The following is a 14,468-nucleotide window of genomic DNA, read 5'->3' as shown; positions in this document are numbered from 1 at the left end:
CAATGAAAGATCTTGTATTACTCAACGAAAATCCTGCATGCCTCATCCAAGACCTGACACAGCCAAATAAATAAGTATTAAATGAAACAAAACAACGACAGCAGCAAAAACACCACACACATCTGAGAAAAGGCTGGAAAGCAGTGAATTTAGAGATGTCACCTTTCTGAAGGCACTTGGATGCTTGAGTTTCATTTCCCTCATTGTCATCTGTGCCCCTTGACAAGCATATCTTCTTCCAGGAAATGTGAAGGCAAATTTCTTGGCATTTTCTTCACTATATTCCCCAGACTGGAAATCTCATTAAGGAGCCATTCCTGATGGAATGGATGGAGATGGAAACGAAATGGCCTCTCTGCTCACATTAGTATTTGCTTGAGATGGTCCAAATGTTTGTGGCAGTCATTAAATCTTCCCTCAGCAATACTCGGGTTTCCCAGGTGGCTCAGTGGTAAAGAATCTGCCTGCTAATATAGGAGATGTGGGTTCAATCCCTGGGTCGGGAAAATCCTCTGGAGAAGGAAATGGCAACCCACTCCAGTTTTCTTGCCTGGGAAATCCCATGGACAGAAGAGCCTGGTGGGCTACAGTCCACTGGGTCACAGAGAGTCAGACACAACTGAGCGACTAAACAACAACAAAGCATCGAGGATAAGGGATAAGCCATCTAGGAAAATGGAAATTAAGTTTGCATCACTGCATCCCCCTGTTCCAAATGAGGAATCCATCTCTAGTTTAGGGGGAGGAGGGAGGTTGCATGGTCTTCTTACTGAGTTTTTAATCGAGTTGCTATTCCCCTCTTTCGTTTATGGAGCCATAGAAATGTCTGTAATGAAAGATGACAGTGGCAATGTGCAGAGGTTGTGCCCAAAGAAAATATGACAGCTCTCTCATAGGGCCTGGATGGAAGCAGAGGGAGCTTAGTAACAAACCGCATCTCTCTCTGTCGTGCATACTGATTGCAAATCGTGTGGGCTATCCTCCACTCCGTAAGAAAAAGGTGTGTGTGTGCGTGTGTGTGTGTGTGTGTGTTAGAAAGAGAGAGAGAGGAAGAGAGAATTTCTCCCAGTTGATTATGAACCTCATGCATAGCAACCATTGGAGAAATGATGCTCAGGTTTCCTATAGCAGAGCGCGCATGCACACACATACACTCACTGTTATACACTGACAGGCTAATGGCTACTTTCCCAAAGAGTGGTTAGAAAGAAGTAGTAAATGGGACTGTGTTGATGCCGGGAGAAGACCCGGGCAAAGATCAAGATACCCCCAGCGTATCGGATAACACATAATTGGCGGGTCACAGCCAAATGAGTGTAGTCACGCATCGCCGGGCCGGCCTTTGCCGCTGATAAAGACACTTGTAAACAATTCAGTCCCAGAACATGGCAATAATATGTTGATCCAGCGTGTAATGAGGTGTCCCTGGAATCAATAAGCAGTCCTGGAGAGCAGGGAGCAGGGGCAGTGGCTGTCTTTTTGATGACCTTTCCTCACCGCCGAGGACCTCGGCTCCCCTGAAGAGGACTTTTCTCATTTTGCAGCGGCTCCGAGTGTCAGAACTTCCATTCGCAGCCAGCAAATGAACAGCCGGGCCCTGCATGCTAATGACGTCCAGGCTATTTTGCACCTTTTCATCCGCACATTATGCTCTTGACTCTGGAGAAGGTGGGAATTAGGCCGGACCCCGGTGTCAGACTGCCTGACGGCTCGGCTCCGGAAAACTGGTAATTGAAGCTGATGAGTGATGCGAGGGAGGCCTGAATTTGGAAATAAACAGTTTCAAGCACTGCATGTCATTTCTAGAGAGACTGCTGAGCGAATGGAAATGAGCTCCGTTTCTTGAATCTAATGCAGTTTCTCAGCAGGAAAAACACCGTCTTTTAGACAACAATGCCAGTCATTAAGATTTAAATGTTCTGGCGATAATAGAAGAGCTGGCCTCCCCGGTTCACAAATAGCACTTATGTAAATGTCTTTCAACACCCAGATCTACATTTAATCCACGCCCAGGAAGATAACTGTGTCGGAAAGCGGAACCAAATGCAAGCCTTAGTCTATAAATATCATTCATAAGGAGAGAGAGGAAAACAGTCAAATTGTTTGCCAACATTTCACATCGCATCGCCTGTCAACGCTGGCGAAACGGCACCTCCCTGTTCAAACAATGAAAGGATGCTCGGAAGTCTGCCATAAAACACTCAGAAACCACACTTTTCCTGGTTATTTCTGCTCTGATGTATTTCTTTCCAAATAACATACTATGCTAGCCTTTTATGCGGAAATGACATGAACATTCCCCACCTGAAAGGCAGAATCTCTGCTTGGAGAGTGATTCTGTGTACTTAATGTTGCCACAGAAGCTCAAATCTGGACCTGCTCATGTGTAATATTTAAAAGAAGTTCTTTCGTCCAGTGTTTGTTTCACCTTCTTTTAACATGACTAGATTGTCACAGAGGCTTGGACCAAACGTGACATACTGTGCTGGCGTCCTCGTCCCCAGTCTGCTGAGATAATCTGGACCCTGAGTAGTTGTGGCTGTTTGTGAGAAGAAGGGTTCGTAACCTACACACAGACTTCTGTGGTTTAAGATGCTTTAAAAACTGTGTTTATTAGACATGCCTCCCCCCAGCCCTGCCACCGCAGCCCAATTCTTCCTGTGCAGGTGAAACACCTTCAGGAGAAAATTACAAGCCTGCAGGAGAGGAGAACAAGGCCAGTGGTATTTATCATGGCAGGCCTGAGTGATTCATGAATAACCATCGCTTTGCCCTTTTCTCGTTTCTCTCCACCACCAGAAGTGAGAATTCGCGATTTCGGGCCTTTTTCAATTTAATGGTGACATGCAGGATTCTCGCAAGCAGTCCCTGGTTTGTTAGCAGCATCAAGGATATCAGCACAGCTCAAGAGAAACTGAAGACGGCTGGGGTGTTATTGTCACTTCAGTTTAAAGGTAGCAAACCTATCTTGCAAAGGATCAACACTGAATTACTTCAGCATTTCAAAAATATAGATAAGCAATGCATTTCTAATAGCGTACTTGTGGATCCGGGATAGATCAATGAATATTCAGCAATCCTTTGCATGAAATGTATGAAACAAGAAAAAGGATAAATCTTCAACACACACAGACACACACATGCGCACATGCATGCAGGCACACCCACCCCTCATTGTGACAATGTCACCCCCATTCTGTCATTATGTCTGTGTCTCATGGGGTCTCCCTTGGCATAATGGCTAAAAGAGAGGGAGAAAATTGGGGTTACTACTATGCAATGATGATAACTGCAAAGCTGTCTGTGCTTGGTGCACACATGTGCTGGGAATCCAATGTTTATACAGTTATTTCTGTGTCCAGAGAAGCATTTTTTTGAAAAGCTTTTATGTGTACTTCTTCACTGGACTCTTAACACAAGCCTATGGCACTAAAGTCCATTTTATTAACATGTAAGAAAAGGGAAGAGAGAAATGATGTGATTTTTCTAAGGTCACATAGCAAATCCACTAGTGAAGCCAGAATTGGAACTTTCCATTTCAAACACTTGCTTCATTCTTTTCTAGAAATCTGTGCTCCCCTGTGTAGGTATTCTCAATAAAGAAGGTGATGCAGTGTTAGGCTATTTCTGCTTCTATCCTCACAAGCGCCACATCTTCGGTTGGTGCTATGAGACTGAAATTGTGACTTGGAAGCAGGATGGGCAACTCTGATTGCTCCGAGGAAGAAGAACAAGGGCAAGATTTTTTCAGTCTTTTCTGGTCACTGGTGGTGGCTACTACAGCAAGAGCATCCCTTTCGAGTGGATAAGGAGTGATTCAACATTGTTCGAGGATCAAGAACATAGGTTTGGCTTTGGTTCAAATCCTGGCTCCATCAAGGTCTCAGTAACTGCAGAAAAGCAATGGGACATCTTTTGCTCATGGAACGGGAACTGCAGAAGTGGGTAGTCTAGGGTGGAAGAAAATGGGCTCAGTGATGCTATCAATGTCCCAGGTTCATTTTGTCTTCCTACATCACCTATTTTAGAATGTCATTTCCTTCTCCAGGATGCCTCATGCTCACATTATGACTGCACAGATGCAGCCCTCTCATCTGAAGGAGGAGGAAAGGAAGAGGGCCAGGCAAAGAGCCGGATCAGTATGTCCTTCCAAGGAGCTTTACGGAGGCAGTTCCACCCCCGACTTGCGTTTGTAGCTCTTTGGTAAGAACTTTCACCAGGCTATTTCTACCTACAAAGAAGGTTGGATGGTGCAGTTTTGAAGCTGACATTTCACTGCTCCCTCTATAGCTGGACTCCTCTTACTTGGGAAGAAGTGAACAGAGATCATGTAATGACTGAAGGAAGACTTTGCTGCCACAAACACTTAGGAGCCATGTGAATTCAAGCTAGTTACTGAACTTCTTTAAGTCTCAGTTTCCTCATCTTGTCACTTGGGAAGAAATAGTGAACTTTTCTTATTAGCGCATCATGAATGGGTTGTGAGACTAAAATGAAATGGTTCACATACGGTGCTGTCCCAGCACAAAAATGTGAGATATGATGACCTAGGAAATGAGGTGTGAAAACATGCTCACCTTACTAGTGATTGGGGAAGTACAACTGAATACTACAACAGGAGGGTGTTGGCACCTTCAGAAACTACCTAGCAGGTAACTGGGACCATGTTTCTGGAGGGCAATCTGGCAATAAGAATCCTTCTTCTTGGAATGCATGCTAGAGAAATACTTGCACAAATGTATAAAGAGACCTTAAGACTGACTGGTTTGATCTCCTTGCTGTCCAAACCTGGGCTCCGCAGGTGGCTCTAAGTGGTAAAGACCCTGCCTGCCCAAGCAGGAGATATGAGAGATGTGGGTTCAATACCTGGGGCAAGAAGGTCCCCTGGAGGAGGGCACAGCAACCCCCTCCAGTGTTCTTGCCTGGAGAATCCTGTAGGCAGAGGAGCCTGGCAGGCTAAAGTCCACAGGGTCGCAAAGAGTCGGACATGGCTGAAGTAACTTAGCACTCACACATGCGTAATGAGATCTGTCTGAAAATGGTCACTGAAGCACTATTTGTAATAGCCAAACAACAATACCAAGAAAACCCCAAACCAAAAGACTTCAAACATAAAATACAACAGAAACTGAACAGTCAGAAGAATGTCTAACTGAACTGTAGACTATCTGTGCCATGGATGGCTATGCAGAAGATTATAAGGAAGAAGATTCATATGTCTGCACTGATAAGAAAGAAGGGGGGGGGGACTTCCCTGGTGGTCCAGCAGCTGAGATCCTACACTCCCAATGCAGAGGGCCCAGGATTGATCCTTGGTCAGGGAACTAGTTCCCATATGCCACAGCTAAAAGATCCCATGTGCCTCAACAGAGACTGAAGATCCTGGGTGCCCCACCTAAGACTGGGACACAGCCAAATAAATACATATTTTTTTAAAAAGAAAGAAGGGGAGATGTATCAAACATTTCTTAAGTGAAAACAGCAAGTTGAAGAATGAGACATAGGCTATGATGTACGTGCTGGTGGTGGTGGTTTAGTCACTCAGCTGTGTCGGACTCTTTGCAACCCCATGGACTGTAGCCCAACAGGCTCCTCTGTCCATGGAATTCTTCAGACAAGAATACTAGAGTGGGTTGCCATTCCCTTCTCCAGGGGATCTTCCCAACCCAAGGACTGAACCTACATCTCCTGCATTAGCAGGCAGTTCTTTACCACTGAGCCACCTAGGAAGCCCATGATATCGTACACGTCACTCATAGAGTATCCTTGCTGTTCCCTTCAATCAATACCTTCCCAAAGGTAACACACTTCTATCCTACAGCATGGACTCTTAGTTTTGCCCATATTCTTTTTATGTGCACATGGGACATTCTCTAGGATAGATTATATGTTAGATTACAAAAGAAGTTTCAGCAAGTTTAAGATTAAAAAGATACCGAGTATCTTTTCTGATCACAATGGCATGAAATTAGAGATCAATAACAGGAGGAAAACTGTAAAATTCTCAAATATGTGGATACTAAACAACATACTCTTGAATAACCAATAGGTCAAAGATTTTAAAACAATTTTCTGTCTTCTAGTAATTGCCTTCTGCTTTTGAACTGTGGTGTTGGAGAAGACTCTTGAGAGTCCCTTGGACTGCAAGGAGATCCAACCAGTCCATTCTGAAGGAGATCAGCCCTGGGTGTTCTTTGGAAGGACTGATGCTAAAGCTGAAACTCCAATACTTTGGCCACCTCATGCGAAGAGTTGACTCATTGGAAAAGACTCTGATGCTGGGAGGGATTGGGGACAGGAGGACAAGGAGACAACAGAGGATGAGATGGCTGGATGGCATTACCGACTCGATGGACCTGAGTTTGAGTGAACTCTGGGAGTTGGTGATGGAAAGGGAGGCCTGGTATGCTACAATTCATGGGGTCTCAAAGAGTCGGACACGACTGAGCAACTGAACTGAACTGAGTAATTGCCTTCATAACTAATTAACTTGGCCTCCCAGAGTTCTTGATTTCTTAATCTTCCTACATTTTCTACTGAACTTCTATGTCATATGAGGATTTGATTCATGTATATCCTTTCCTATTTTCCCCTCCTCAGTTTTGGTAGGTTGATTTTTTGTATTTTTCTGCTGATTGTCTTTACCAATTTTTCTTTCCCTTGTGCTTTTTAATTTAAGCCACTATGCTATGCATTGCTTTTCCTACATACGTGAAAAAATGTTTCTTGAGGTACATGAGGCCAGACACTTGTATGTTACTTTTCTGGGTGTAAATATTTTCTCCCTTTTGTATCTGAATGTATTTTTATCTTTGATTCAATCTGCATCACTTCAATTAAAAGACAAAAAATAAAACTCACATGGCAACCCTTGTGTCCATGAAATGGAAGCTTCATCAAATATTAAACCACACACACACACAAAACTAAATTCAGCACCTGCTTCTTCCTTTTATCTGAGTAACAAGGATGGGAAACTCTTTAAATCCTCTTTGAGATCTATGTAAATGACCAAGACAGTTAGGTAGCAAGTGATCTTCAAAGTAGACATCCTTCCAACAAATGATTTCATTATTTCTAAAGGCAGATTGATGCCAAGAAGAAAAAAAAGATAAAGCAAAACCCATCTCTTTTATTACCCCTTGTCCTGTATTTCAGGATGAGGATGTGACATTGGATGGATTCTGTGATCATTTAGCAAATTTTAGACGGTTTTTATTGGGTGTGAGGCATGCAGTGATTGGAGTAAGAAGAAATTGAACCATGGAGTCAGATGTCCAGAAGTTCTGCCTAGAACTTGTTAGTTGTTTTTGACATTTGGTAATTATGTTGCTTAAAATGGGTTCGAGACAACCAACCCAGTTATGTTGACCTCCTATCAAACATTTATTTTGTTTGAATTTTTAGCTTGTAGTTCTTTAACTTTTAATGCTGTGAGATGCAGTGTGTCTCTCCCATACTTCAGATGAAGAAATGAGACTAAGTTTTCAGCTCATGTTAGGCAGAAATAAAGAAAGAATATCAGATGTCTTATCCAAGAATTTCCAGGTAACTGAGGGAGGAGGAGAGAAAAAAAGAGTGAGAGCAATCGGGGGACAAATGAGGTCAAGATGTCCTGGGAAAAAGCCAGAGGCGCCAGGAGAGCAGGACGACCTCACAAGGAAGCATCTTTTCATTATGAAGAAAAGTATTCCTGACTCCTAAATGTAGGTATGATTTAATAGGATTTTAATGTTGAAAATACTATTGAAAGAACTTACAAATATGGCTAGTAATGGGAGATTTAATAATATATTATACAGGAAGAAATGATTGGTTTTGCTTATCTTAATCTTAGTAAAAGAAGACACAAGGGACCTGGAACTTTAATAATTTTGGAAGAAGGAATTAATCTTTTTGTTTACCCAGTGTCTTGTCTTTGGTGAGCAATGAGATTTTGGAGGATGAAAATTTTAACCTGCCTGATAGAAATATAGTGCAAACCAGACACATAATTTAAGATTTTCTTGTGCCCACATTATAAAAAGTAGAAAAGAAACAGGTAAAATTAATTTTTAAAGTTTTAATTTAAACTTTTTCTTCCAGTTTTATTGAAGTATAACTGACATATATGTAAATACATACATATATATATATATATATATATATATATATATATATATATCTGAATAGTTTAAGGTGTATAGCATAATGATTAGACTTACATACATCATGAAATTATTATTGCAATAGTTTAATAAACATCCATTGTCTCACATGCATAGAAAATTAAGGAAATAGAAAAAAAATACTTTTCCTTGTGATGAGAACTCTCAGGTTTTATTCTCTTAACGACTTTCATATATGGCATAGAGCAGTGTTAATTATATGTGTCATATTGTACATTATATCCCTAGAACTCATTTATCTTATAACTGGAAATTTGTAACTTTTGACCCCTTTCTTCTGATTCGCCACCCTATACCCACCTTCACTGACCACAAATCTGATCTCTTATTCTGTTTGTTTCTGAAGTATAGTTGACCTTCAACGCTGTTAGTTCCCATTACACAAGACAGGGATTTGATATTTCTATACATTTCAAATGCTTATTTAATTTATATGCAGAGTACATCATGAGAAACGCTGAACTGGAAGAAGCACAAGCTGGAATCAAGATTGCCAGGAGAAATATCAATAACCTCAGATATACAGATGACACCACCCTTAGGGCAGAAAGTGAAGAGGAACTAAAAAGCCTCTTGATGAAAGTGAAAATGGAGAGTGAAAAAGTTGGCTTAAAGCTCAACATTCAGAAAATGAAGATCATGGCATCCGGTCCCACCACTTCATGGCAAATAGATGGGGAAACAGTGGAAACAATGTCAGACTTTATTTTTTCTGGGCTCCAAAATCACTGCAGATGGTGACTGCAGCCATGAAATTAAAAGACGCTTACTCCTTGGAAGGAAAGTTATGACTAACCTAGATAGCATATTCAAAAGCAGAGACATTACTTTGCTAACAAAGGTTCGTCTAGTCAAGGCTGTGATTTTTCCTGTGGTCATGTATGGATGTGAGAGTTGGACTGTGAAGAAGGCTGAGTGCCGAAGAATTGATGCTTTTGAACTGTGGTGTTGGAGAAGACTCCTGAGAGTCCCTTGGACTGCAAGGAGATCCCACCAGTCCATTCTGAAGATCAGCCCTGGGATTTCTTTGGAAGGAATGATACTAAAGTTGAAACTTCAGTACTTTGGCCACCTCATGCGAAGAGTTGACTCATTGGAAAAGACTCTGATGCTGGGAGGGATTGGGGGCAGGAGGAGAAGGGGACGACAGAGGATGAGATGGCTGGATGGCATCACTGACTCGATGGATGTGAGTCTGAGTGAACTCTGGGAGTTGGTGATGGACAGGGAGGCCTGGTGTGCTGCGATTCATGGGGTCACAAAGAGTCAGACACGACTGAGCGACTGAACTGAACTGAACTGATAAATTTCAAAATGATCACCAGGGTAAAACTAGTTACAATATGTCAATGTAAAGACATTACCTATTTATTGACTGTATTCCCCACACTGGACAGGTCACCCCCATGATTCATTTATTTTGCAGCTGGAAGTTTGTAGCTCTTAATCTCTCTCACCTATTTCTTTGTTCTCCCAACCTTTCCCCTCTGGCAACGATCTGTTTGTTCTCTGTATCTATACTTGTTTCTGAAACAGGTAAATTAATTTTAATCATGTATTTCATTTAATCCAACATATTGAAAATGTTCATTTCAAACATAATCAACATAAAAATTATTAATGAGATAGTGTACATGTTTTTCATTCTAACTTTTGAATGTCAGTGTATTTTCCTTATTGATTGGGCATCATAATTGAGACACACCATTTTTAATAGTTTAAGTAATTTGCAGGCAATTAAACCGACTGTGCTCTCTTCCCCGTGGGAGCCTGGTGTGCAGTGGCTACAGAAAGCAACCTCCTTGACAATGTATTCAGCCTGTTGCCTGTATGGGTTGCCCTAAGGGACCTTGGAGACAGCCCTTTCCAGTGGACATTCATGACTGGCATGCTGCCCCCAGTCTAGCTCCAGACAGATATGTGTGGTGCTTTTGGAAAGCCCCAGGGCACAGTGGCCAGGGTCCACACTGGCCAAGTCATAATGTCCAAGCTGCAGAACAAAGAGCATGTGATTGAAGCCCTCAATAGGGGGGCCTGGCCTCCAGAAAACCCACATCTCCAAGGAGTGGGTATTTACTAAGTTTAAAGCAGATGAATTTGAAGATATGGTGGCATTTGGCAAAACTAATACAATTATGTAAAGCTTAAAAATAAAATAAAATAAAATAAAAAAATGAAGATATGGTGGCAGAAAAGCAGCTTACCCTGGATGGCTGTGGGGCCAAATACATCCCTAATCATGTTCCCCTGGACGGATGGCGGGTCTTTTGCTCACAAGAGCCTTGACGCCAGCCTCCTTACTCACGACCACCAATAAGTCCTATTTTCTTGTGTTCCCCCAAAATAGTTAAAGTAAAATGGATATCTATCAAAACTATAAAATTGCATTTCACAGGAAAACATGTTTTACACTTCAGTTTGAAGACAAATGATTTAAAATGAAATAAAATGAAGAATTCAGTTCCTCAGTGACATTAGCCCTATTTCAAGCACTGAGCAATCACATGACCACGGGCAGCTGTTCTGGACAGGACAGCTGTCATTAAGGGTTAGCCTCTCACCTAAGGCCAACACAGAGAGGGTTAAAAAATCAGAGAAGTGTATCACCATTTCAGAGGTGCCCTTCCTACTTTGTCACAGGCTTCATGCTTGAATGTCCCACAGACCCTCAGAGTTTGAATCTCTGGAGGGCCTGTCGTTAAGACTTGCCTTCCAATGTAGGGTTCAGGCAATCCGAGCCCGGTGCCCATCTTTCAGCAAGAATTTCTTGGGTTAGCATAGACTTAGTTCATGCACATACTGGCTTCATTGGCTGAATTGTGTGCCCCTGCATTTCTGTGTTGAAACCCTTACTCCGCAGCAACTCAGCATCTGATTGTACATGGAGGCATTACCTTTAAAGAGGTAATGATGTTACAGTGAGGTCACTAAAGTGGGCCCTAATCCAGCATGACCCGTGTCCTTATAAGTGAATAAATGTGGGCACAAGGAGAGACCTGAGACCAGCATGCACACAGAGGAAAGGCCGTGTGAGGACTCAGTGAGAAGGTGTTTTCTGTTAACAAGGGAGATGGGCTTCAGAAAAACTACCCCTACAGACAGACTGATCTTGGACTTCCAGATTCCAGAAATATGAGAGAAGAAAACTCTGCTGTTCAAGCAACCCGGGCTGTGCTATTTTGTTATGGGGGCTCGAGCAGCTAATAACGCCTGACATAGACAGGGTTAAAAAAAATCAGAGCAGTTCATCACCATTTCAGAGGTGCTCTTCCCACTGTGTCACAGGCTTCATGCCTGAATGATCCTCGGAGCTTGGATCTCTGGAGGTCCAGTGGTTTAGACTTAAGACTTTGCCTTTCAAGGCAAGGGGTGCAGGTTTGATCCATGGTAGGGGAACTAAGATCTCACATGCCTTGCGGGTGGCCACAAAACCAGAACATAAAACAGAAGCAGTGTTGTGATAAATTCAATAAAAGCCTTTAAAAGTGGTCCATGTAAAAAGAGTCTTTAAAAAAAAAAGAAAAATAAACACGCAAGTGTGTGTGTGTGTGTGTGTGTGTGTGTGTGTGTGTGTGTGTTTCTTTAGCTGGCTTTGTTTGCAAGTGTTTTATCAGCTGTTTGGCCAGAATGTTGTGTGTCTTTTCCATTTGGAAGGTGGGGAGTGAATGAGTCACAGTGACAAACCACAAACATGCAGCTTTGAGGTTCAGTATGAAGTGTCGATGGCCATCAAGCCCTCCTCGTGCCTTTGTCCATCACAGCGCAGAAGTGGTGCCTCTTCACCGTCACCCACGTTCATTAACAGCGTCTGTGTCTATGCTAATACAATCAGGAAACGAGGCAGTCCATCTCTCCCTTCCCACAGAGAACAGGGTGATCAGCCATTAGTGATTCACACTGATGAGCTGCCACTAATTGCACAGAATGTAATTAGTGATTATATAATATTTGAGCTCTTGCAACTGTCATTAATGTCCACGACTCACCAGAGATGAGCCCTACTGAATGGAGTGTGATTGCCTGGGCTAAATCTAGTTAATCTGGGGTATCTTAATCAACACGGGATGCACTTTAGGCAGCGATTAAAAGCTCTGGTGACCTCAGAAAAAACCCTGCCATCCACCAAAGTCTGAATTGCTTACAATAGAGATCCCTTTCCAAAGAGGAATTTAATAATTAAATGGCCTGGAAAACTTGAGGGCAGAGTTATTGGATGATGTTAACACATTTAGATTTTTCTGTAACAGATATGGTGACCGAAATGTTGTACTGGTGCTGGTATTAATTTATGACACATCTGATATTGACTCGGGGTGTATTATCTGCTGAAGTTACAATGGTTTTTTTGTCATGTGGCTAAGGAGAACAGGATTAAGAAATTGTTCTTTGCAAGAGGAAAAATGACTATTCATAATGGCCTTCTTAGAGCATACTTCTGAAGCATTGTTTCATGGAATAAAATTTTAGAAGTGACAACGTTAGAGTGATATTTTGCTTCCTATAATGAGTAAAAGTTGGGTTCATGAGATATTACATTTCTCTGGGTCCTGAAGTCATGATAGGTTTTCAAGGCATTTGTAGCAGGAGCTCTGGGTATCCGACCCCATGTTCCCTCAATCCATGAGTTCACCTGCAGCCGCATTGGACAGGTCCTGTGTATACTGTGAACTTCCCACCTCAGGCATCTTTATCTCCCTGCTTTTCTTCTCAGAGGCCTTCTTCAGCACCCCATGAGCTTGGTCAACCCACTTGTACGGCAAACTGTGAGTGTCAAGGATTCAACAACTCTGGGGTAAGTCTCAACAAAAGGAGGCTGGGAGCTGGTGAATCAATACCCCAGCTTCCCTCTCTGAAGATGTGTTCTCCAAGGTTTCTTAGAGGGTCTTCCTTAGCCTGCTCATTAATACTATTCTCCTTCTCTCTCTCACTTCCTGACTCCCTTCCTTGTGTTTCCTGTGGTCATCTCCCGTGATGGTTAATTTTGTATGTCAGCTTGACTGGCCATGTGGTACCCAGATTAAACATTACTTCTGGGTGATCTGTGAGGGTGGTTCCAGAGAGGATTAGCATTCGAACAGATAGACTCAGTAGGCTGCCTTTCCTAGAGTGGGTGGGCATCATCCAATCCAGAGAGGGCCTGGAGAGAACAAAATGCAGAAGAAATGTGCCACCCCCTTTTTTTTTCCTGCCTCACTGTTGAGCTTGGACACTGTCTCATCCTCTCCTGCCTACGTCTCCTGAATCACACCACTGGCCTTCCTGGTCTCCAGGAAGGAGACAGGATCATGGGAATTCTCAGACTCCACAATGGTGGGAACCAGTTCCTCATTATATGTAATTTCCTATTGATACATTTCTCTGGAGATCCTTGAGTAAACCACCTCCCAGATAAACTACATGCACTCAAGTCCTTGCCCAGGATCTGCTTTGTTTGCTTGTTTGAATATTTATTTATTTGACTGCCTTGGGTCTGGCCTGCGGGATCCTTGTTGCATTACTTGGGGTCTTTGGTTGCACCTTGGAGACTCTCTAATTGTGGCACATGGGCTTAGTTGCTCTGTGGCATGTGGGATCTTAGTTCCTGACTAGGGATCAAACCTGTGTCCCCTGTATTGCAAGGTGGATTCCTAATCACTGGACCACAGGGAAATCCCTTGGGTCTGCTTTTGAAGAAACCCAACTAAACTAAATTAAAGGATTCTTACCCCTTGGAAGAAAAGTTATGACCAACCTAGACAGCATATTAAAAAGCAGAGACATTACTTTGCCAACAAAGGTCCATCTAGTCAAGGCTATGGTTTTTTGAGTAGTCATGTCTGGATGTGAGATCTAGACTATAAAGAAAGCTGAGCACCGAGGAATTGATGCTTTTGAACTGTGGTATTGGAGAAGACTCTTGAGAGTCCCTTGGACTGCAAGGAGATCAAACCGGTCCATCCTAGAGGAAATCAATCCTGAATATTCATTGGAAGGGCTGATGCTGAAGCTGAAACTCCAGTACTTTGGCCACTTGATGTGAAGAACTGACTCATTTGAAAAGACCCTGACGCTGGGAAAGATTGAAGGTGGGAGTAGAAGGGGATGACACGAGGCTGAGATGGTTGGATGGCATCACAGACTCAATGGACATGAGTTTGAGTAAACTCTAGGAATTGGTGATGGACAGAGGAGCCTGGTGTGCTGCAGTCCATGGGGTTGCAAAGAGTCAGACATGACTGAGTGACTGAACTGAACTGAACTGAACTACTCTTCTCTTCTTACCTTCCACCCTGGAGAAGGGAATGGCAATCCACTCCAGTA

The 14,468-nt window shown here is 42.7% G+C and overlaps 1 non-coding gene across 1 annotated transcript; it reads left to right on the top strand.

The window, feature by feature from the left end:
• The first annotated feature begins 9,895 nt into the window (after positions 1-9,895).
• Positions 9,896-10,030, top strand: LOC139186722 (small nucleolar RNA SNORA70). Its single transcript, XR_011570390.1, has one exon. It is a non-coding gene; the product is annotated as a small nucleolar RNA SNORA70 (small nucleolar RNA).
• Positions 10,031-14,468: the final 4,438 nt, after the last annotated feature.

Source organism: Bos indicus, chromosome 13 (assembly GCF_029378745.1).
Source record: "Bos indicus isolate NIAB-ARS_2022 breed Sahiwal x Tharparkar chromosome 13, NIAB-ARS_B.indTharparkar_mat_pri_1.0, whole genome shotgun sequence".
NCBI classification, from domain to species: domain Eukaryota; kingdom Metazoa; phylum Chordata; class Mammalia; order Artiodactyla; family Bovidae; genus Bos; species Bos indicus.
This window is presented reverse-complemented; position numbering and strand designations above follow the sequence as displayed.